Genomic DNA, 22,795 nt, shown 5'->3' with positions numbered 1-22,795 from the left:
TACATGCAATTATGCAAGGGATTGTGAAACCTAATAATCCAATGGAGAACCCTAACTGCCAGACTAGCCCCATAAATAGTCTTTTCCATGCAATTCAATGAAGGTATTCCACTGGAATTATACAACAGAGAAGGCAAACAAGAGATTTTGTTGAGAAATGCAAGATCAGAAGAGGTAGGCCAATATGATGAGGAGCTTTTGTTGGTATGTTGTGTCCTTTGGCCAACTCCCTCACTCCTACAGCCTGCCCCCGCTGGGAGATTTCCCACCAGCCTCAACCTTAGAGGCCCATGACCTGGGGCAGCGAGGTTAGTACAGAAAGACATTGGCAGGATGATAGTGACAAGCTAGTTGTTGATGAAATCCAAAATATACCCGACAGTATACATCGACCTTGGGTTTCCAATTTAATATTTGTTCATCTAGTATCTAACCACGGAAAAGCTGGATCTCAAAATCCCCTTAAAGGGAAAAATTTAGGAGGAAGTTATATAGTAGGTCCTTGTGTCTTTGTCATTGCTGTTGTTGTTATAAATTAGCTCTCTTTTGCAATATATTTTCTTTAGAATCATAAAATGATATAAGGAATTTTGTACAATTGAACTTGAGCTATAAGAATCAGATTAAATAATAGTTATGATACATTTTAGCATGTGTAATGCAGTGCAGAATTATAGGCTGCTCTGCTGGGTTCAGACTTGCTGCTTGGCTAATCGATCACAAGTGCTAAGGGCTTCAGCTCAGCAGTTCTTGGAAGCATGAAGTTGCAACAGCGGTGAAAGAGTGTCTCTCTGATGCCTGAGTCAAAGTTAAATCTCAGAAATAACTGCTTCTTTCTCACCCGTTCACCAGCATCCAGATTTTCCTTCTAAAACTTGTGAGGATAAAATACTTCTATCAGCATATAAATGAAAGCAAACACTCAGTTTCTCCTTTATACACAGTGGCTACAATAAGACACATATACATAACAGTAGAGCTTGTGCAAAACTGGGTACAGGAAAAAAAAATAAGGAAAAGAGAAGAAAAGAGAAGAGAAGGGGGGAGAGGGGAGGGGAGAAGATGAAGGGGAGGGTATAGGGGCTCCGGCAAGGACAGGAGATAAAAAGACTCTTTTCCTGTCCAGTTTGTTTTCTGTCTATCAGTGTCATAAATTTACCTGCATTACTTGCATTTTACCTTTATGATAACTCTGGAGGTAATCTGAATCCCCCTCATTTTCCTGAAAAAGAAACTGGTGCTCAAAATAGTAGAGTAGGCCACACTACTAAAAAGTGCCAATCCCATGTTGAAAAAGAAAAGCAAAGCTGGTGGCATCATAATTCCGGACTTCCAGCTCTATTACAAAGCTGTAATCATCAAGACAGCATGGTACTGGCACAAAAGCAGACACATAAACCAATGGAATAGAATAGAGAGCCCAGAAATGGACCCTCAACTCTATGGTCAACTAATCTTCGACAAAGCAGGAAAAAATATGCAATGGAAAAAAAGACAGTCTCTTCAATAAATGGTGCTGAGAAAATTGGACGGCCACATGCAGAAGAATGAAACTGGACCATTTCCTTACACCACACACAAAAATAGACTCAAAATGGATGAAAGACCTAAATGTGAGACAGGAATCCATCAAAATCCTAGAGGAGAACACAGGCAGCAACCTCTTCAACCTCAGCCGCAGCAACTTCTTCCTAGAAACATCGCCAAAGGCAAGGGAAGCCAGGGCAAAAATGAACTATTGGGATTTCATCAAGATAAAAAGCTTTTGCACAGCAAAGGAAACAGTCAACAAAACCGAAGGACAACTGACAGAATGGGAGAAGATATTTGCAAATGACATATCAGATAAAGGGCTAGTATCCAAAATCTATAAAGAACTTATCAAACTCAATACCCAAAGAACCAATAATCCAATCAAGAAATGGGCAGAAGACATGAACAGACATTTCTGCAAAGAAGACATCCAAATAACCAAGACACATGAAAAAGCGCTCAACATCACTCGGCATCAGGGAAATCCGAATCAAAACCTCAGTGAGATACCATCTCACACCAGTCAGAATGGCTAAAATTAACAAGTCAGGAAATGACAGATGTTGGCAAGGATGCAGAGAAAGGAGAACCCTCCTACACTGTTGGTGGGAATGCAAGCTGGTGCACCACTCTGGAAAACAGTATGGAGGTTCCTCAAACAGTTGAAAATAGAGCTACCCTACGATCCAGCAATTGCACTACTGGGTATTTACCCCAAAGATACAAATGTAGTCATCCAAAGGGGTACATGCACCCCAATGTTTATAGCAGCAATGTCCACAATAGCCAAACTATGGAAAGAGCCAAGATGTCCATCAACTGATGAATGGATAAAGAAGATGTGGTGTATATATACAATGGAATATTAAGCAGCCATCAAAAAAAATGAAATCTTGCCATTTGCAATGACATGGATAGAACTAGAGGGTATTATGCTAAGCGAAATAAGTCAATCAGAGAAAGATGAGTATCATATGATCTCAGTGATATAAGGAATTCTTAATCTCAGGAAACAAACTGAGGGTTGCTGGAGTGGTGGGGGGTGGGAGGGATGGGGTGGCTGGGTGATAGACATTGGGGAGGGTATGTGCTATGGTGAGTGCTGTGAATTGTGTAAGATTGATGAATCACAGGCCTGTACCTCTGAAACAAATAATATATTATATCTTAAAAGAAGAAGAAGATAGCAGGAGCGGAAAAATGAAGGGGGGGAAATCAGAAGGCGAGACGAACCATGAGAGATGATGGACTCTGAGAAACAAACTGGGGGTTCTAGAGGGGAGGGGGGTGGGGGGATGGGTTAGCCTGGTGATGGGTATTAAAGAGGGCATGTTCTGCGTGGAGCACTGGGCGTTATGCACAAACAATGAATCATGGAACACTACATCAAAAACCAATGATGTAAAAAACAAAAACAAATGATGTAAGGTATGGTGACTAACATAAAATAAATAAATACATACATACATACATACATACATACATACATACATGCATACATAAATAAATAAATAAATAAAATAAAAAGTGTCAACCCCAGAATTTAATCCCAGGTTCCTAGAATTTTAAAAATACCCGATCTCTTTCATTGTATCTCATTAGCCCTCTTCCCAAGAGAAGCCTCCTTTGATGTGTGTTTTCAATTCTGTAAGTGTAGATAACATATATCTGGTGCCAAGAAGACAGAAGTCTTTTCGTTGGTCAATATGACTGAACAAGAATAAGGTTTATTCTTCTCATCAAATTAGAGACTGGATGTAGGAGAAAGAAGAGGCAGATGTTAATCCTGTGATTTGGCTTTGACCTAAACACAGCAGATATATCCTAATCCCCCTTCCTAGATACCTTTATCACCTTGGACAGTGTATGGAGTGGAAAAATACATGGAATATTATACACGTCTACTTGATAAATAGAATACAATAGTTCTACCTTTTAACTGAGCACAGATGTCTAGTTGAAACCTATGCACCAGATCCTCCTGCATTTTTCCTCCTCTTGCAGCAACTATCCAGACAGAGTCAAATCTCCTTGACAACCTTAGTGGTTCCTTGAGGGGGCAGGCAGTCTAGGGGTTTAAGTACAAGGGCTTTCACATCCTATCTGGGTTTAAATTCCAGGTCCATCATTGATGTGGCCTTGGAAGCGCATATTATTTTACTCCCCTGATCTTTCTGTGGTTCCTCAATCCCTAAAATGGGGAGAATAATATCTCATGGAGCTGCTATTAAAATTTTAAAAAATAGAAAAAATTAAACAAGATGATGTGCATAAAGTTCCTACCATGGTCCTTAAGACATAATAGAGTCAGTACATTTTTCTCGAATTATTGCTCTGATCTAGCTCAATAAACTGTACTTTGAGGTTGCTCTAAGGTCTAGGGAATGATTCTGATGGCTCCTATTTGCTACAAGGAAATTTATCTGGAAGAAAAGACGCTCTTCAAAGAAGCTGACAACTTTCTCAAGAGAGCTGGGCTATTTCAGTTGTCCCAAATTTGTTTCCTTATATTCTCAGCCCACGGCAAACAAAATTTCAGCCTATTAAATATTTAATACAGCCAATAAATTCATTTTAGGTCCAATTTGTGATACTACAATACAGTATTGTATTATTGTATGTATATATAAAATATTGTTAAATGAATGTGCATGATGATTTATGAAGATTTTAAAGAGCTCGAACCACAATTTTGAGGAATTTACATCATGATAGAACTTTATACTGTTGTATCTTCATTTTTATAACATATTGTTAAGTCTATATGGCTTATCTAACACCAAGATCTTTTTAAAAAATATTTTATTTATTTATTTGTCTGAGAGAGAGCACAAGCTGGGGGAGTGGCAGGCAGAGGGAGAAGCAGGGCCCCTGCTGAGCAAGGAGCGGGAGGTGGGATCATGACCTGAGCCAAAGGTAGACCCTTAACGGACTGCGCCACCCAGGCATCCCCTAACACCAAGATCTTGGTATAGAATACAACCTCCAAGAATAACTTGCGACTTTAAATGAACTACTTTTTGACCTGCACTATGACAAAGACCAGGGACAGCCAATGTATTTTACTACTTCCTCCATGAAAACCATACCAGCATCCAACAACTACCACTCCCCAAACCTATTCCACTTATTAAGCATTAACAGTTGAAAAAAAAATTGACTAACTTAATGAAGCTAAGTTATTTGTACATTTTTGAGACAGTTCTATGAATTACCATTAATAATAAATACTTGTGTCAAAAAGCAAGCTACAGAGGTTTATAGCAGTGACTCAGTGAGACTACCAGAGGGTTCAAATCCCACCCCACCACTAATTTAGCAGTGGAGTTGAATGAATTAAACTCTCTAAGCCTCAATTTCTACACCTACAAAATCTAACAAACAGTGTTTATGTCATTCAATTAGGTTAGATATTTTGATTAGTGTTTTACCTAGTATATAAGAAACACTCAGTACAGTAGCTACTACTGTATGCTAGAATACAAACAATTCATTTTCACTTTATAAATCCGCCCATGTTTCTTTCCCCCTTTTGAAAAATCTATATATATTTTTCCTTTCACTCTTAACCCTACTATATTATTTGTTTTGTAAAACTCACTTAAATCCTTTGTGGAGGGAGATGAGGTATTAAGAAAAAAGCACACACAAATAGATAATATTTTTCTATTTCTTTCTTCAAAGAACAACTTTCTGAGCATTGAGTTTGTGAAATGTACATGCAGTGGAGGCTCGTTTGGCATTTTCTACCTTGAATCCAGAGTGGTGTTCTCAGGAGAAGGTCAGGAAGGCTGTGTGAGAATCCTCATGAAACATAATCAGGCACATTTTGCCTTCAACCTCTTTTCCCAGCCAAGATAAAGAAAAAATGTGGGTTCAACATTTCCACTCTAACTGACTCATCTGGCAGAAAAAGAAGTCCAGATGCCAGGAGGAATCGGAAGAGAAAAAACAAAAAAAAACTGGTGGAGGAAAAAGGTCCCGGAAGGAGGGGGAGGTAGGAGAAGCATGTCATATCTCATCAAGCTATAAAAATCCAATCTTGAGGATTAAAAAGGAAGAAGCACTGACCTTCACAAGTAAAAGCAGGGCCCTGGAAATAGAACAATTCTTAAAGTATACTTCACACCAAAGAGTGTTAACAATCAAAGTGGTTTTTTAATGAATTACTATGCTGTAATTCAGTTATCTACAAGATAATAACAAAAAAATATGTATGAGCCTTCATGGGAAAGCCAGGGGTAAAACCTCTAAAACATTCATGTTCAAATATACTAACAAATCCAAAGTTTTACTTTAATTAGACTATTGTGAAAAATAATCAGAGTATGGTTACACAAGTGAACACATATGTCCAAAATCATCAAATTATACGCATTAATTATGTGCAGTTTTTGTACACCTATATTTCAATAAAGCATGAGGGAAAAAGAAAAACAATCAGAGTAGCTGTCTGATAGTTTAATTACGTGAAATAACTAGTGTATTTTGATCTTTTTCGAAGTACCTTATAATCTTTAGCTAATTTGTTCCATAATAATTGCTGAAGATAAATTCATTATTTCTTACAGCTCCCACCATTTATGTAAATGTCCAATGAAAATATTTAATCAACATAGTCCAAGCACCTTTAGATGTTTCATCTTTCTAGTTTTGGCCTGAAATATATTATCTATGGCCAGAATACATAAACAGGACAATGGACAGTATACTCTTCCAGCTATTTAAGTCTTTATTATTCACCGAAGTATCTCTCAGATACTCTGTCGTCGACATTTTTACAGGGAAGATAAACAATGGAATGCTAAATGAGGTGTAAGTATCTAGAAAGTTCATGTCAAAGAAGCATTAAAAGGCAGGTTTTATGGGGTATATCGTACCATTTAGTTAGTTGAAAAATGATTATTCAGCACCAAGTACACAGCACTCTGCTAAAAACTCAGAGTGAGAAACAAATAAGGCATGGTTTGTACTTGGAGCTCACCATTTGTTGGAAGCAAAATTCTGGCATGCAAAAAAAAAAAAAAACAAACAAACAAGTGCATGTCATAAAATCCTCTGCTTTTTGCACCCAGAAAGCTTGAGAATGCCAGACACGCATAACCCTGAGACAATTTTTCTTTGCCAGGAAAATTTGCTGAAAAAGGAACATTAAAATCTGTTTAATTCTACTGCATGGACATGTGATAATGTGCATGGTGACCTTCTATTGTCCCGCTGAGCAGGGACCCTGAGGTGGGACTTGATCCTGGGACTCCAGGATCATGACCTGAGCCGAAGGCAGTCGCTTAACCACCCAGGTGCCCAAAGGTGGGCCCTACTTTTGTAAAGCCTCCCAAAATATGATATGTGTCATACTTGAGAGCACTTGGGAAGATCTGGGGATGCATACAGACAAATATATGTGTGTGTATGTGTGTGTGTGTGTGTGTGTATACATATATATAATTATATTTGTATTACTAAATGACTAATTTAGCCCAAATATGTACTGATTTGTACTTATTTGTACTAATATATGACTATTAAATTAAATATGTATATTGAATATATTAACACATATTTTATATATTTAATTTATTTTATACTTATTTATATGTATTATATATCATATCATTTATTATTTATATTTATTTTATGTAATTAATTTGCTTTATTTATATATTTAATATATATTAAAAATATATGATCCATATTTAATTTAGTAGTCATATAGTTATATTAAAGTATATTTGAAAATGTTATACCTAGCACATCAACCTAGTGATTTAAAAGATATTACTAGTAAATAGACTTAATTAAGTTAAAATTGCAGTATATTTACAGAGGCATAACAGCAGGTGGTATGTGACTATAGCAAAAATTATGAAGATGGTCCATGAACAACTGAAGTTTGGGAAACAATTAGCTAAAGCACCAATGGCTGTTTTCACAATCTAAGGAGTGGGGAAGTAGTGTCACATTTTGAAAGAGGCAAATGTCTTACTTTCTAAATTATAAGTTCCTTGAGAGGAAATTCTTTCTCCACCTAGGTGAGTATATTAATATGCGCTTGACAACTGAATGCTGCATAGATTTGAAGACAACTGAAGTTGTGTGTGTGTGTGTGTGTGTGTGTGTGTGTGTGTGTGTGTGTGTGTGTGTAGTGTGTGCATGTAATGGCATGTAATGCATTGGACAAGGTGGGGTCAAGGTACAGAAGGGAGGGTGGGGTTAACTCTGAACTCACGATGACAAATGCACCGGTCTTCACTCATTCATTTTACGTGTTGAAATCTACAAATAGATTTCTATGCCATACCTTCCCAAAGAGCATTTTTGTACTTCCTGCTCTTTAAAGACAGAAATAATAACGATCTGGGTTACTGAGTTCTGTCAATAGCAAAATTTCCCACTGAGTATTACAATTATTCATTTATAAGTCCCTGAAGGCAGAAAACATCAAGTTCACTATTATATTTCTAGAGCCCAGGTCAGTGCCTGACACATTATAGGTTTTCAGTAAATATTTGTTGAATGAATGAATTTATAAATGAAGGCTTTGGTCCCTAGAGAGTTGGCAGGAGAAGGGCTTTGGGAGAGGAAATAGGAAAGAGAACTTTCGAGACCCAAAATCAAGCCATTTATTTCATGGCCTCTTGTGCCAACCAGGTCCAGCAAGGAGCCAGCCAAGCAGTGATTTCACCTGTAGAACCTGCTGGGCAAGGCCAGTCAGCAAGTGAGGTGAGTCCCACCACTCAGGTGTCAAACACAGTCAACTTGGCTCATAGATTCCCAAAAGTACAGTGTGACCGCTCTCTCTCTACATCCAAATCTGCCCCGGTAAACTCGATCTAATTAACCACCATGGAATTTGGCCAGTACACTGAGATTATGGTATGTTGAGAAATTTGAACTTTAACCACACATAAATAAAAGCACAAGGATCAGGGCCACTCCCTCTTACTTCTGGGTGATTTTTGAATTTTTTTTTTCAAAAAGAAAACAGTTGCTTAGGAGTCGGTGAGCTTTTTTTTGTTTGTTTTTAAAAGATTTTATTTATTTATTTTAGAGAGAGAGTTGTGTGAGCAGCAGGGAGAGTCAGAGGGAGAAGGAGAGAGAATCTCTAGCAGACTCCCCACTGAGCATGGAGCTGAACTCAGGGCTCGATCTCACGACCCCGAGATCATGACCTGAGCTGAAATCAAGAGCCGTATGCTTAACTGACAGTCACCGCGCAGGCACCCCAGGAGTCTGTGAGTTTTCAACAAGGGGGAAATATAAGTCAAATTGATTCAATGTTGTAATGTAAACTCTTCCAAATGTCTTTAAAATAATTAAAATCTATTGAATATCTGGAATCTAAATAAAAAGCAGCACCCTTTATTAATCCTCGAAAAAAATAGATGCAGAGAAAGATACAAAATAAGTAAGATACAGTCCCTGGTGCTGCCTTTTTCGGTCAGATTTCCACTGAAGTAGTTCAAAGCTCTAAGAAAATGTTCTCCTTTGTCCCTCAGTAATAGATGCAGAAAGGTTAAGTCTTTCAAGTTTACAATAGAAGGTCACCATGCACATTATCACATGTCCATGCAGTAGAATTAAACAGATTTTAATGTTCCTTTTTCAGCAAATTTTCCTGGCAGAGAAAAATTGTCTCAGGGTTATGCTTGTCTGGAATTCTCAAGCTTTCTGGGTGCAGCTGGGAAAAGTCCTCTCCATAAACAAACTAGAGGCTGATCAGAGTTTTCTTCACTTTAAAAAAATGGTTTACAGTAGGAACCCAACAGCTAGACAATTTCCACAGTGCATTCCACTTTTGTCCACCATAGTGACAAATCTTCAGGATCACACCTTGTGAAGAAGCTCAGATACATGTGTAAGAATTATTCTCCTCACCATCTCAGCACTGACTGATTGCCTTTAATTTTCTCTCATTTCCTTTCCCCCAAATATAGCCCTTCTTTCTTGCATTGAAGGATACCACTTTGCAACATGCCTTCTTATCTCTTTTTTATCTCCTATACCATCAACGTCTCTGGTACAGTTGTTTTCTGTTTTCATGGCTATTTCTGCTTTGACAGACAGTTACTTAACGGTTGGGGGGGTGTATAAAACCACAGGACTGACAAGAAATGTCACGGCAAGCAAAGCTGATCTTACTGGCAGTGAGAAATGATAGAGACAATGCTGGATTGAAATCAGAAAATCTAGGGATTGGTCCTGGCACCAAGGATTACCTGGTGGTCTTGGAATTCAGGGAACCTCTTGAGTAGTTCAGTTTCCTCCTCTACCTAAGGAGCATGCTCATGGCCCTGTGTGCTTGACAGAAATGACAATCGAACTGAATCAGACCACAGGAGTTTTGTGTTGCACTAATTTATAAATTGTACGTCTCTGTATCCCATGAGATGTGGTGGTTGATGATGTCAGGAGGAGGCACTCACGCACACCAACTGCCCCCAGCCCTCTGTCTATTCTTGCCAGGACTGGACTAACTCAGGGAAATTGTGGAATTCATTCCTCTGGGTACAAGGAATTCATACCCATGAACAATCCTACCATCTTTAGTAGACACTGTCCAGTTGGTCGGCTTCATCAAGCTCCTCCCAAGCCTGCTTTATGAACTTGCTACTGGCCATGATCTCCTTTCAACCTGTAAGCACTGTCCACACCCCCAGCTGCAGTCTGGCTGTTTGTGAGCATCTGGACTAGAGCAGAACTGAGCAGGGTGATGGCTCTGGTATTAGACCGGCATGGGTTCAGACAGTGGCACTATTATGAAGTAGCTGTGACACCTGAAACTTGTTATTTAATTTCTCTGAGACTCCATTTTCCAATTTGTATAGAGAAGACCCTAATAGCTACACTGCAAAGGGATGGAACAAATAAAAAGCAATAAGGCTTTATTATAGCCCAAGAGCTAAAAGTAATAGACATCACAAATATGGATATTTAGAATTGTCCAGATATTTGAGCTACAGTCTTTTAAAAATAAGAGATTTTATTTTTTAAAAAAGATTTTATTTATTTATTTGACAGAGAGAGACACAGCGAGAGAAGGAACACAAGCAGGGGGAGTGGGAGAGGGAGAAGCAGGCTTCCCGCTGAGCAGGGAGCCAGATGTGGGACTCGATCCCAGGACCCTGGGATCATGACCTGAGCCAAAGGCAAACGCTTAATGACTGAGCCATCCAGGCGCCCTAAAAATAGAAGATTTTAAAGAGAGGCAGCTGTGGGGCACCTGGGTGGCTCAGTCAGTTAAGCATCTGACTCTTGATTTCGGCTCTGGTTATGATCTTGGGGCTGTGAGATGGAGCCCCGCGTGTGGCTCCACATTCAGCGGGGAGTCTGCTTAAGATTCTCTCTCCCTCTCCTTCTCCTCCCTCCTCCCACTCTGCTCTCTCTAAAATAGATAAATAAATCTACAAATAAATAAATAAGGCAGCTGTGCAATCAAAATAAGATACACTTAATGCTTTTTTGAGCTCATAGCTCTTGGTTAGATTATCAAGTCTGCACTGGTACAACAAAGCCTAATAAGTACTTAACTATTTTTAAATAAGTAAATAATTGAATGAATGAATGAGTGAATGAATGAATGAATAAACGAATGAATGAATCCCAGGGAAGCTGTTTGGAGAAATGTGGAATTCCACATATCTCCTCTAGGTGGCGAACTGATACCTCCTACCCTGTGTTGCATTTCCTGTGTTCTCCACAATTGACAGGAAAACTGCTAAAGAAATCTGTAACTTTATGTCTGTCACAGTCTAGAACTAAGAAATCATTAATGTCTTTTCTGCCAAAGTTATCGATTTTTATGACTGTATGCTTCTTGTCAAAAAAAACTGTTTATAGAAAGTCATTAAGAAATATGATTGTGTAAGTACTATAAAGAAACAGAATTGTGCAAGAGACTTTTCAGAGCACTTCTGCAAGCTTGCTGTGAGGACTTTCCATTTCATGGTGTACTCAGCAAAACATTGTTTCGCCCAAAGCTCGTTATTATTTTCCTAGGGTGTTCATTCTCTTCTAAATACGGGAAAAAATAAAAGTAATTCTGCTAACAATGACTTTTTATAAAAACTGAGTCTCAACTACATTTTTTTCTTCTAGATTCACTGTGACAGTGACAGATAAAATTGAATAAGAGCTGAATGCATTACCCTGTCAGTTGACTAGAGAAGAACAATCCAAGGAGATAAATTAATCCAAATACATTCCTTTAATTTTCCTTCAGGCCAGGATATGAGGTCCCTGAATGATTTAAATAATGCCCCCCAATCTCCATTTCCCTTTTGTGATGACATAGTCTATATTTTCTTATACAGGAAACATGACTCAAAAATATCTTGGAGTGCCATGAGAGCTGAAGGACAAAGCTAAACTCCATCTACAAGCACACCAAACAGGAACAACAAGAATTGAAGATTCCTGTCCTGATTCCAAAAGCAAGGGGAGGAGGTAAGTTTTTAGAACAATGACATGTTATAGCCCAAGAGCTAAAATTAAATGCATGTAAATAATTCTTGTTGAAACTAGAAGCCAGTGTAGATTAGGCAAACCAGGTAGAGAGTTCTTTCTTGCCAAAACATGCCAGGCTAAGAGTCACTTAGCATTGAGACATGGCTACTGACAGAAGTGAGGTTAATACTGGACAATCGTGGGGGATTCTGAACTCACAGGGCAGTTCTCAAAAGATAGTATGTACCTAAAGCCCAAAGATTCTGTTTTATCCTATCCAGAAAGCTGAAGGCCAGTTGTCAAGATACCGGAATCTGAATGAGAATTTCCAGCATACGTGTAAATATTTCTCTAACACCCATTTCTTAAGCAACCACTGTGGGCCAGGCCCTTGAATAATACAAAGATGAATAAGGCATGGTCCCTGCCCTCAGACATGTACACACATAATTATATGAGATTAATCAAGGGAGAGGGAGAGAAAAAAAGGAGTTAAGGCCAACTGGGTATGTTGATGCGAGAGTGTGGGTGATCCCATCCCACAGTTGGGTTCCTGGCAACTTGTCTGACCAGAATCCAGCCATAACAGTAGTTTCTGCTGAATGTCAAATTGAACCTATACTGCTGGGTCTCTGATGCAGCTAAAGCCATGGAAATAGACCTGGAAAGGAAGGTATAAGCACCTAAAATACCTTTCCAATGGCATTTTGGGCTTGTTTCATTAGGTCATTGCCAAAAGTATGCAAGAAGCCAGAGGAGTTACAGAAGAAAACACCCTCCATTAAATCAACGTATTACTCCTAACTTTGTCATGAGCATGCAACCCCAAACCTTCCTAAGTAAACTAATTTAACCAGCTAAATAATCATTAATAGAGAAGTATAAATAAACCATAGACTCTCTCAGATAGCAATTTTAAAAGAATGATGTAGCTCTAGGAGAGAAACATCTCCATACATATAGAAGTGAAAGAAAACAGCTAGGAGGAAAGAATTTAGGCTCTAAACTTGCCTTGGTATTGGATACAATTTAAAGACTTTTTCTAAAGGTTAAGTAAAAGCAGAAAATGGCACAAATATGTTAATAAAGTATGAGATCTGATGCACTCTTTATCACTATTATGTTATACCTCCAGAATTATAATGATTTATTTTTTTAAAGATTTTATTTATTTATTTGAGAGAGAGAGAATGAGAGAGAGAGAAAGCACATGAGGGGGGGAAGGGTCAGAGGGAGAAACAGACTCCCTGCTGAGCAGGGAGCCCGATGCGGGACTCGATCCAGACACTCCAGGATCATGACCTGAGCCAAAGGCAGTCGCTTAACCAACTGAGCCACCCAGGCGCCCAGAATTATAATGATTTAAAGTGGATTTTTTATTTAAAATTTTTGGGGTGTTTGGATTGTTATTTTACCTACAAAAAAACACATTTTATCTTGAAGTGCGCGGTGCGAAGATTTTTAATATTTTCCCTAAATATTATTAGATTGTTTTAGGCCCTTTCTCTGTAGCCACTTTTGCAAGCTAACACATGTTTAAAGCCTTCAATCCAATTAGCCCATGCACACTCTAATTTCAGTTCAAAGAGATAAAAGTACATTTTGACCCAAGTTCTATTATTAAGTTGATATCCTATCCTCATACCAGCCCAAGGCAGATCTGTTGTCATTTGTCGTTACTCTTCATTACAAGGACAAAAAAAGAAAAGAAAAGGAGAAGAGGGAAAGGGGGCTTAATAAAAGAAAGGGACTGACCACCCCTTCCAATAGCAGAAACTGAAAGGTGCCTGTTAACTGTAGCCCTTACATTTATGGTAAGTCAACAACCCAGGCCCTGTGGCTTCTGCTTTATTGTGATTGTATAATTTTCTCCCTCAGTGAAAAATTCTCTTTAGGTAAGCTCTCTACAATGACTCAAGACCCTCAGATGTGATAGCCTTGTCTACTTCTAGGGAAATTTAGAAATACAAAAAGCCAGAGTGTTCCTTCTGTGAGTCAAACTCACCTCTAGAAATGAGGCAGAATTGCCACCAAAAGTCAGTGTGATACGCAGAGGATGTGGGGCGCAACCCAACAGCTCAAATCAGCCAGTGACCTTTTACCAAGGCAAATACACAGAGAAGCACCACTTTATTGGTGCCAATTTACTCAAGTAGAACAGGTGCATCCACCCTCTCCTGGTGCCACAGCCCAGCTAGACACACCCAGACTCTCCCACTCACAGGGCCACCAGGGCTGGTCTCAATTCAAGTCAGTGGAAGCTTACTGCCATGGGGATAGGTGAGATCTGTGTTTGATGCCAACCAACATAGGCGTGATTACCCAACAAGGAAAATAAAGAAGTAAAGCAAACAGATGCGCCCATGTCTGCACAATTCTTTTAAAAAGGGCTTGAAGTACAAAACCAAAGCCTAAGAGAGAAAGGTATTAGCTCAATTAGTATGAAATAAGCACCAACCCTCTCTAAAACAATTTTCTAATTCCAGCAGAAGAATCTCCAATGGTGAAACAGCAAAACCCAGTTTCAGCTGCCCTCCACAGCACTTACTGTTTACTGTAAATACATAAGCTAGACTAAATAACCACCACCACCACCAAAAAACCCTAAAAGAAATTAAAGTAATAATGTTATAATGATGATAATAATAATTACAGGTCTCCTGGCTTTTTCCTTACCCTTTCCTTTCTCCTACATTGGCCAGCTTCTGTCCAGGTCATCCCCATAAGAAGGCACCCACCCACCCCCTCTGTCTGCCTGGAGCATGCATCCAAGGCCAGAGCTCAGGACCACAGACTTGGTTGGGGCCTTCTCTGCCTCAGGGGCATGGGAGCTGGGGAAGGGGCTTTTAAGAGATAATAAAAGGAACAAAACAATTAAGTCTTTGGCAGTTGCCACCTACTCAGGTCCTTGAAGGCTGCAAGGTTTTGATGATCTAGATTCATTAGGAATGTCTCCTTGCCAGCCAGCCAGGGCCAAGACCCCCAGCCTGCGGAGGGCAGAGGTCCTCCCAGTCCGCAGGCTGCCACCAGCCCAGGGGCCCTTGTCTTACGGAGGCCCAGGTCTGAGGCTGCAGAAATCTGGGGCAGCCACCATAAGAGGCCCCTCTCAGGGGCCAGAATTCCTTTACCAGCATGGATTCAGGTCAGGGCTACATAACCAAAGCAGTTGCGGTATTTGTTTTGTTTTTGTTTTTTTTTTACAGCTTTTTTCCCAAAAATGATTTGCAGTTGTATGTGCGGCACTTTGCCGTGATATGTGTGCTCTACAATAAAAAACAAATCTACTTTTTAAAAAAGCAGGCCAGTTTGCTATAGTTAGCCTTAACTTCGTCTTCATAACAGCCTCGTGAAGTAGGTTTTTTTATTCCCATTTTACAGATAATGAAGCTGTATAAATCTTAAAATAAGTATCTTCTCCCAAAATACCCAGCTAGAGTGAAAAAGCCATCATCAAGCTCCAAGTGAATTTTTTCCACCATACCAGGGGTCAGCAGACTAGAACCCTGGCATCTTATCTGTCCCACTGACTGTCTTCGCAAATAAAGTCGCATCGGCGTTCAGACATTCTCATTCATTTCTATATTATCTGTGGCAACTTTGGTGCTACGGACAGCAGAGTTGAATAGCCCCATGAAAGAAACCATATGGGCTCACAGAAGCTAAACAATTTCCTATCAGGCCCTTTAGAGAAAAACTTTGTCAACCTCTGCTCTTCCATGTGCCATTAAGAATTTTAGAAGGTTGAGTATAAAGAATATTATCAGAGGATTAGGAAATTCTAACAAATGGGAGTTTGCCACAATCAATTTCTTTGTGAACAGCTACACTAGTACATTCTACCCATGCGTAGAGCTTTCTTCCAGCCCCTCAAACCTCAGGGAAAGAGTGTTTTAGAAAACAAGGATCTACCGAAGGGGTACGTGCACCCCGATGTTTATAGCAGCAATGTCCACAATAGCCAAACTGTGGAAAGAGCCAAGATGTCCATCGACAGAGGAATGGATAAAGAAGATGTGGCATATATACACAATGGAATATTATGCAGCCATCAAAAGGAATGAGATCTTGCCATTTGCAACGACATGGATGGAACTGGAGGGCGTTATGCTGAGTGAAATAAGTCAATCAGAGAAAGACATGTATCATATGACCTCACTGATATGAGGAATTCTTAATCTCAGGAAACAAACTGAGGGTTGCTGGAGTGGTGGGGGGCGGGAGGGAGGGGGTGGCTGGGTGACAGACATTGGGGAGGGTATGTGCTATGGTGAGCGCTGTGAATTGTGCAAGACTGTTGAATCACAGATCTGTACCTCTGAAACAAATAATGCAATATATGTTAAGAAAAAAAAAAGAAGAAGAAGATAGCAGGAGGGGAAGAATGAAGGGGGGGAAATCGGAGGGGGAGATGAACCATGAGAGACGATGGACTCTGAAAGACAAACTGAGGGTTCTAGAGGGATGGGGGTGGGGGGATGGGTTAGCCTGGTGATGGGTATTAAAGGGGGCACGTTCTGCGGGGAGCACTGGATGTTATGCACAAACAATGAATCATGGAACACTACATCAAAAACTAATGATGTAGGGGCGCCTGGGTGGCTCAGATGGTTAAGCGTCTGCCTTCGGCTCAGGTCATGATCTCAGGGTCTTGGGATCGAGCCCCGCGTCAGGCTCCCTACTCAGCGGGAAGCCTGCTTCTCTCTCTCCCTCTACTACTCCTCCCTGCTTGTACTCTCTCACTCTCTCTGTCGAATAAATAAATAAAATCTTTAAAAAAAAAAAACTAATGATGTAATGTATGGTGATTAACATAACAAAAAAATTTAAAGGGAAAACAGAAAGAAAACAAGGATCTAAATTTAACGGACCAACTCATTCAAGCCCTCCCCAGTTCTACCTCCAGCTTCTCCTTGCCTCAGCTTCTCATAGGACAGCTCCAGCTTCTCCCTAAGAGAAAAGGAGAGAGATGAACACAGTGAAAAAGTGTTGCTATAGCTTCATGGAACTTCCATTCCATTTTCAGACCCTGCTCCCATGTCAGAGGTAAAATTTGAAGGAAACATGACAAATATCAGGGTTTACTTGGTTTAGGCTTGTCAGATCGATGAAAGCCTGAGTGGATAAATTGATAGACTAGAATAATATAATTTTAATATGGAAGGCACATCAGATAATAACCAATTGAGATGATTCAGTTTATAAAAAAAAAAAAAAAGAATCCAGCAAAGCTGGGTGACTGACTTCTCCCAGGTTAGCAACAGAGAAGAGGCTTCTCATCCATTCTACCACATATTCAGCAGGATCCGGTTTAAGGCCACAACTGTATCCTATTCACCAGCTTCCATATATACATTATTTTCATGTCCTTTCTCAAGGCCACAGCTTTGGTTGAAAGAGCACCTTTGGGGAATCAAGCCAGTTGAGGTTCAAACCCTGTTTTGGTCCCTTACTATTTGTGCAAACTTAGGAAAGTCAGTAAACCAGTGGAAGCCTCAGTTTTATAGAAGTAAAACATAGTTAACTGTTCCCTGCATGGAAAGAAGAGAAAATAAAACATTCAGTGCCAAACAAAGTACCCCTAGCATGTTGTAGGCACTTTCTCAACACATGGCAGACTCTCGTATTACTCTTAAGGGACAAGTAAAACTGCATCACCTTAGTCTTTTATTGGGCCAAGATCAATGGGTATTAACAGTTGGACAAAGAAGCATCTCCCGGTTCAGGGATAGAGGATAACATGCTGGCCACATATTATAGAGGTATTTCCACTCTGAGGGAAATTTAGAATTTTCACCTGAGAAAGCTAAATGTTAATTTTCTAATCAAGTCTTGTACCAGTTGCATATAATTGTTATTATATGCTATGATTTATGGACAGCCTTGTTTTTAATTATGAGGTTTTTATTGGAGAGACAGGTTTCGGGGTGAGTCTGCCATCGGACTTGCCAGCACTTGTTAAAAGTTTTTATAGTGTGACTCATTTACGTGTGTGTGTGTGTGTTTAGGAGTGCTATTATTAAACATTCCTGGCATATAGTGATAAATTTGTGATTCAAATTTGTCCATATATTTACCTCCCCACCGCCTACTCTATCCTTTCCCATACCTCATCCCTCCCCCATCCATCAAGGCTAGCTTCAGATTGTTTTCAAGGTTTTCTACAGATAAACTCACTTGGAATGGTCCTTGCCTAGTTCCCTTTAGCTCTCTCTCTGCATGTGAAATAGAAGAAAACACTGCTCAAAAGCAAAAATATTTCAGGTAATGTGGTAGATGGAAAAACTAGAGGAAATTTAAAAAGCATGAATGCCATTTCTTTATGCTCAATGTTTTTCATTTTTTTTAAGATTTTTTATTTACTTGTTTGAGAGAGAGAACGTGAGAGAGAAAGAGAGACAGCATGAGCAGGGGCGAAGGGCAGAGGGAGAAGCAGACTCTCCGCTGAGCATGGAGTCTGATCGGGACTCCATCCCAGGACCCGGGACCATGACCTGAGCCGAAAGTAGATGCTTAACCAACTGAGCCACCCAGGCACCCCTTAATGTTTTTAATTTCGTAGAAAGAGTACCTGCAGGAAAAATCGCCTTCACATTGATGAAGTCCACAAGAGATACTGATAGATCAGTGCTATAAATTGCCTACAAAGAAAAAGAGAGGGAACATGAGTACACAAAGCCCATAGAAGAATAAAGATATTTCCATAAGTAGAAAAATGAAAACAAAACAGAATGGATAGCATTGATTCAACTCCCATGGTGATTCAATAACACCAACAGCCAAACTTTTGTTAGATGTGTATACTACATGAGTACTATGAAGCCAACATACAAAGCCTGGCACAGGGCACTGGGGAAAGGTATAGATGATAACATTTTGCAGATGGAGGAGTTTTCTTTTGCGCTGCTATTGACTTTAAGTTTCCAACTGTTCCATTAATTAGAAGTATGAAAGAGTAGGAGGAATAAAGGGAAGGAGTGAAAGAGAGAGGGTAGGGAGGAAAGAATCGGAAAATGAGAAAGAAAAAGTGTCCAATGTTAGAAATCACAGTTCAACAGAACTGCCAACACTTGGGGCCCAGGCCCAATGGTGATAACTTGGCTCTACCTCCACCGAATCACTTCTGGAAATGAGTCCCATAGACTTGTGTTATATATTGCTGAATAACAGATTAATTCTCCCAACCCAATATCCAAAAATGAAGAGTTTAAAATGCCTGTGGTCAAGGCTCTGGAGATGGCTTTACTGGGTCTTCTTCTTCACAGTCTCCCACAAGGCTGCAGGCAAGGTGTCCATCAAAGCTGGGTCTCATCTGAAGGCTCATCTAGGGAAGGATCTGGGTCCCAACTAATCACATGGAATTGTTGGCAGGATTCATTTCCTTGAGGAATGTTGAACTGAGGGCTTCAGTTCCCTGCTGTGCTTGGGTCACCATTCCTATGGCACCATTCCTTGCTTCATCAAAATCAGTGCAAGAGAGAGACAGAGAGAGAGAGACTTCTAGCAAGATAGAAGTCACAATCTTTTACAAACTAAGCAGGGAAGTGACACCTCCTCTAAGTTGCCATATTCTATTGGGCTAGAAAACAGTTTCTCAAGCGGAGGGGATTACATAGGCATGAATACTAGATGGTGAGATAATCAGGGGCTATCTTAGAGGCTGCCTACCACAACTTGGCAATCTACTCTCTTTTTCTTTGCTAACCTTTTCCCGTCTCATCTCTATTCAGATTACCACAAAATTCCAAAATAGTCAGGTCTAAATAGACAAAAGTTTACTTTTAGGTCTAAGTTTGCACTCCTTAGAAGAGTTATTAGTATAGCAGAAGCAATAAGATAAGCGGGTTAATAAGAAGGCATGAGTACCAGGCCCAGTTCTGGAAATTTACCGGCTATAAGATTTTATCCATGAGCCTGATTTCCTCATCTTTGAAATGGGGATAATTATGTTTTCTCTGTTTTACCTCACATAACAATTACAAGGACCAAGGACTATCATGCGTGGCAATGTTTTCCAAAACACAGTAATATAGCACTGGAGGTACTTCCGATGACTATAGGTGGTATATGGACTACAGGTGGAACTTTTTTGAAGTATTTGTTTTTAGAGTGCATTAGAAAAATATAACTTGCACAACAAATCCATGATTTTATAGCTAATGTTGCTCAAATGAGACTTAAATCAAGTTGGAAAAAAGGTGAGTCAATGTGACGAAAACTATTAAGAAAGTAATGATAAGTCTAAGAATGGGGCAAACATTATGATGGTGATATACAAATGATGGCATAAAATGTAAAATGCTCCACAAATACATCCAATCTTATTCGTTGACTCATGCTCCATGACTCTGGTTTAAGAAGGAAACTAGATACATTCTTTGCTACCAACAGAGCAAATCTAACTACAATGGTAAAAGAGATGGCCACTTGAAAATCCAGTTCTAAATGTTTTGCCCACAAAGAATCCTTCCACTAGTATTTCTTTTCCTGTGTCTCATTTATCATTTTATTGTTTAAAGTGCCCCTACAGAGTGCCTTGAACATATTAATCAAGCTTTGAAAGTTTACTGACTTGATTGTATTTTTTTATTTCATTTATTTATTTTTATTTAAATTCTGGTTAGTTGACATACAGTTCAATATGGTTTCAGGAGTAGAGTTCAGTGGTTAGTCATTTACATATAATACCACTGCTCTTCCTAACAAGTGCCCTCCTTAATATCCATCACCCATCTACCCCATCCCCCACCCAGCTCCCTCCATCAACCCTCAATTTGTTCTCCATAGTTAAGAGTCTCTCATGATTTGTTTCCCCCCTCTCTTTTCCCCCTCCCGAATGTTCATCATTTTGTTTCTTAAATTCCACATAAGTGAAATCATATGGTATTTGTCTTTCTCTGATTGACTTCTTTCATTTAGCATAATACACTCTAGCTCCCATCCACATTATCATTGCAAATGGCATGATCTCTTTCTTTTTGATGGCTGAGTAGTATTCCTCTGTGTGTGTGTGTGTGTGTGTGTGTGTGTGTGTGTGTGTGTGTGTGCGCGTGCATGCATATATATATATTCATACCACAGCTTCTTTATCTTCTTTATCCATTCACCAGTTGGTGGGCATTTAAGCTCTATTATTTTAAAAAATTTGTATCATTTGTTCCCTGATGCACTTTCTTTCCTAACAATATTTTAATAATAATTTGAATTTATTAGGGGTTTACCGTGTGCTAAAATGTACATATACTATTTCAATGAATACATCTCCTAGGAGAAAGGTTGTGTTATCATAGCTTATGAATAAGGAAACTGAAGCCTAAAGAGGTTAAATCACTTGACCAAAATCACTCAGCTGGTAAATAACACTTTTATATTTTCGCATTGCAATTTTTTTTTCCTCTGGAATGTAGGAAAATACACCAACACCAGAGCATTCAAAACAAGGTCAGAGAATGAGTCACCCCAGGATCCTGCAGGCATCTTTTACTGTTTTGTCACTGATGTATCTTAAGGGTCTAGAAGATGCCTGGTACATAACAGATGCTCAATAAATATTTGCTGACTAGCTAACAGATGAATGGAATAATCAACACAGCCTGTACATAGGAAAGAACAACCATGAAAAAATTCTTCACTCAGAAAGGGTGTTATTTTTAGATGATTTTCTAATAATATCATTTTGCTCATTTTTCTCTCATTTGGTAAGAATGAATATAGAGAGATAAATTTTAGAAGAAACTCTTATCAGGAACATTATGTAGTAAATGCTTTCTCCTGGCTTTTTTTTTCTTTCATTTAGTTTTCTGAATTTTTTTCAGTAGATTATTCTAAGTTTGAATTTGAATTATGTTTATGTCCTGGGAACTGGTCCTTATATACAAGTAATCAAAGAAAATGTTGAATGTGCAATTTTTTAAATAAAACAGGATTAACAACGTAAAGGATTATGAAAAATGTCTTCAGAATGAGAAAACTGAGAGACAGAAGAGGTGGGATCAATATATCAATCATATATTATCATATATATCAATATCAATCATATATTATCAAATTTTTTGGTAGAATATGTTCAGAATTAATTGAAAAGTAAACTAATCTTCTATACTAAAATTTGTGCCAGAAATTTTCATTTCTTCATTTATTAGTATAAATTAGTCCATATTAGGAATATGCACTCCTCTCTGAGCTACAGACCCATCTTTCTAACAATAAACATTTCCATCTGGATATATCACCATGTCTCAAGTTCAAGCTCTCTGATCCTGAACCCATCCTCTTCACCTCAAACTGCATTCTCATCCAGTGTTCCCTATTTTGGTGACCATAATTACCAACCTCACCAGTTGTACAAACCTGCCTAACACCTTCTTCCTCATCTGTATCTCAAGTTTATTGCTAAACTCTGTTGAAATTATTTCTTAAATATATCTTAAAGGATTCCCCTTCTTTCCATCTTAGGTGCAAACAGTTTAGTCCAAACTACCATAATCTATCCTCTGAACTACTGGTCCACCAGTATCCATTCTAGCTTCTCCTCCAAACCATTCTCCAAAGTGCATGGAAAGTGATTTTTTTAATTTAACTAAAAATCTGATCATATCACTTCTCTGCTCAAACCCATAAATGGCTTCTCTCTTTCTTTTTAAGATCTATTTATTTGAGTGAGAGAGAGAGAGAGAACACGTGCACATGGGCACATGTGCCAGTGGGGTAAGGGCAAAGGGAGAGGAAGAGAGAGAATCCTCAAGCAGACTCCCCACTGAGTGCAGAGCCAGATGAGGGACTCGATCCCAGGACCCTGAGATCATGACCTGAACTGAAA

The 22,795-nt window shown here is 39.1% G+C and overlaps 1 long non-coding RNA gene across 5 annotated transcripts in view; it reads right to left on the bottom strand.

Annotated features, from left to right (window-relative positions):
- The window catches only part of LOC114218208 (uncharacterized), a 203,124-nt gene that overhangs the window by 157,723 nt on the left and 22,606 nt on the right, over positions 1–22,795 (bottom strand). For all 5 annotated transcript variants that reach the window (XR_015766813.1, XR_003611148.2, XR_003611152.2 and 2 more), the window contains 2 exons: positions 18,548–18,617; positions 16,877–16,926 (listed from right to left, as the gene is read on the bottom strand). This is a non-coding gene — a long non-coding RNA (uncharacterized LOC114218208). The remainder of the gene's footprint in view (positions 1–16,876; positions 16,927–18,547; positions 18,618–22,795) is intronic.

Source organism: Eumetopias jubatus, unplaced genomic scaffold (assembly GCF_037043125.1).
Source record: "Eumetopias jubatus isolate StellerSeaLion01/CBP00866 unplaced genomic scaffold, mEumJub1_p1.0 scaffold_15, whole genome shotgun sequence".
NCBI classification, from domain to species: Eukaryota; Metazoa; Chordata; class Mammalia; order Carnivora; family Otariidae; genus Eumetopias; species Eumetopias jubatus.
This window is presented reverse-complemented; position numbering and strand designations above follow the sequence as displayed.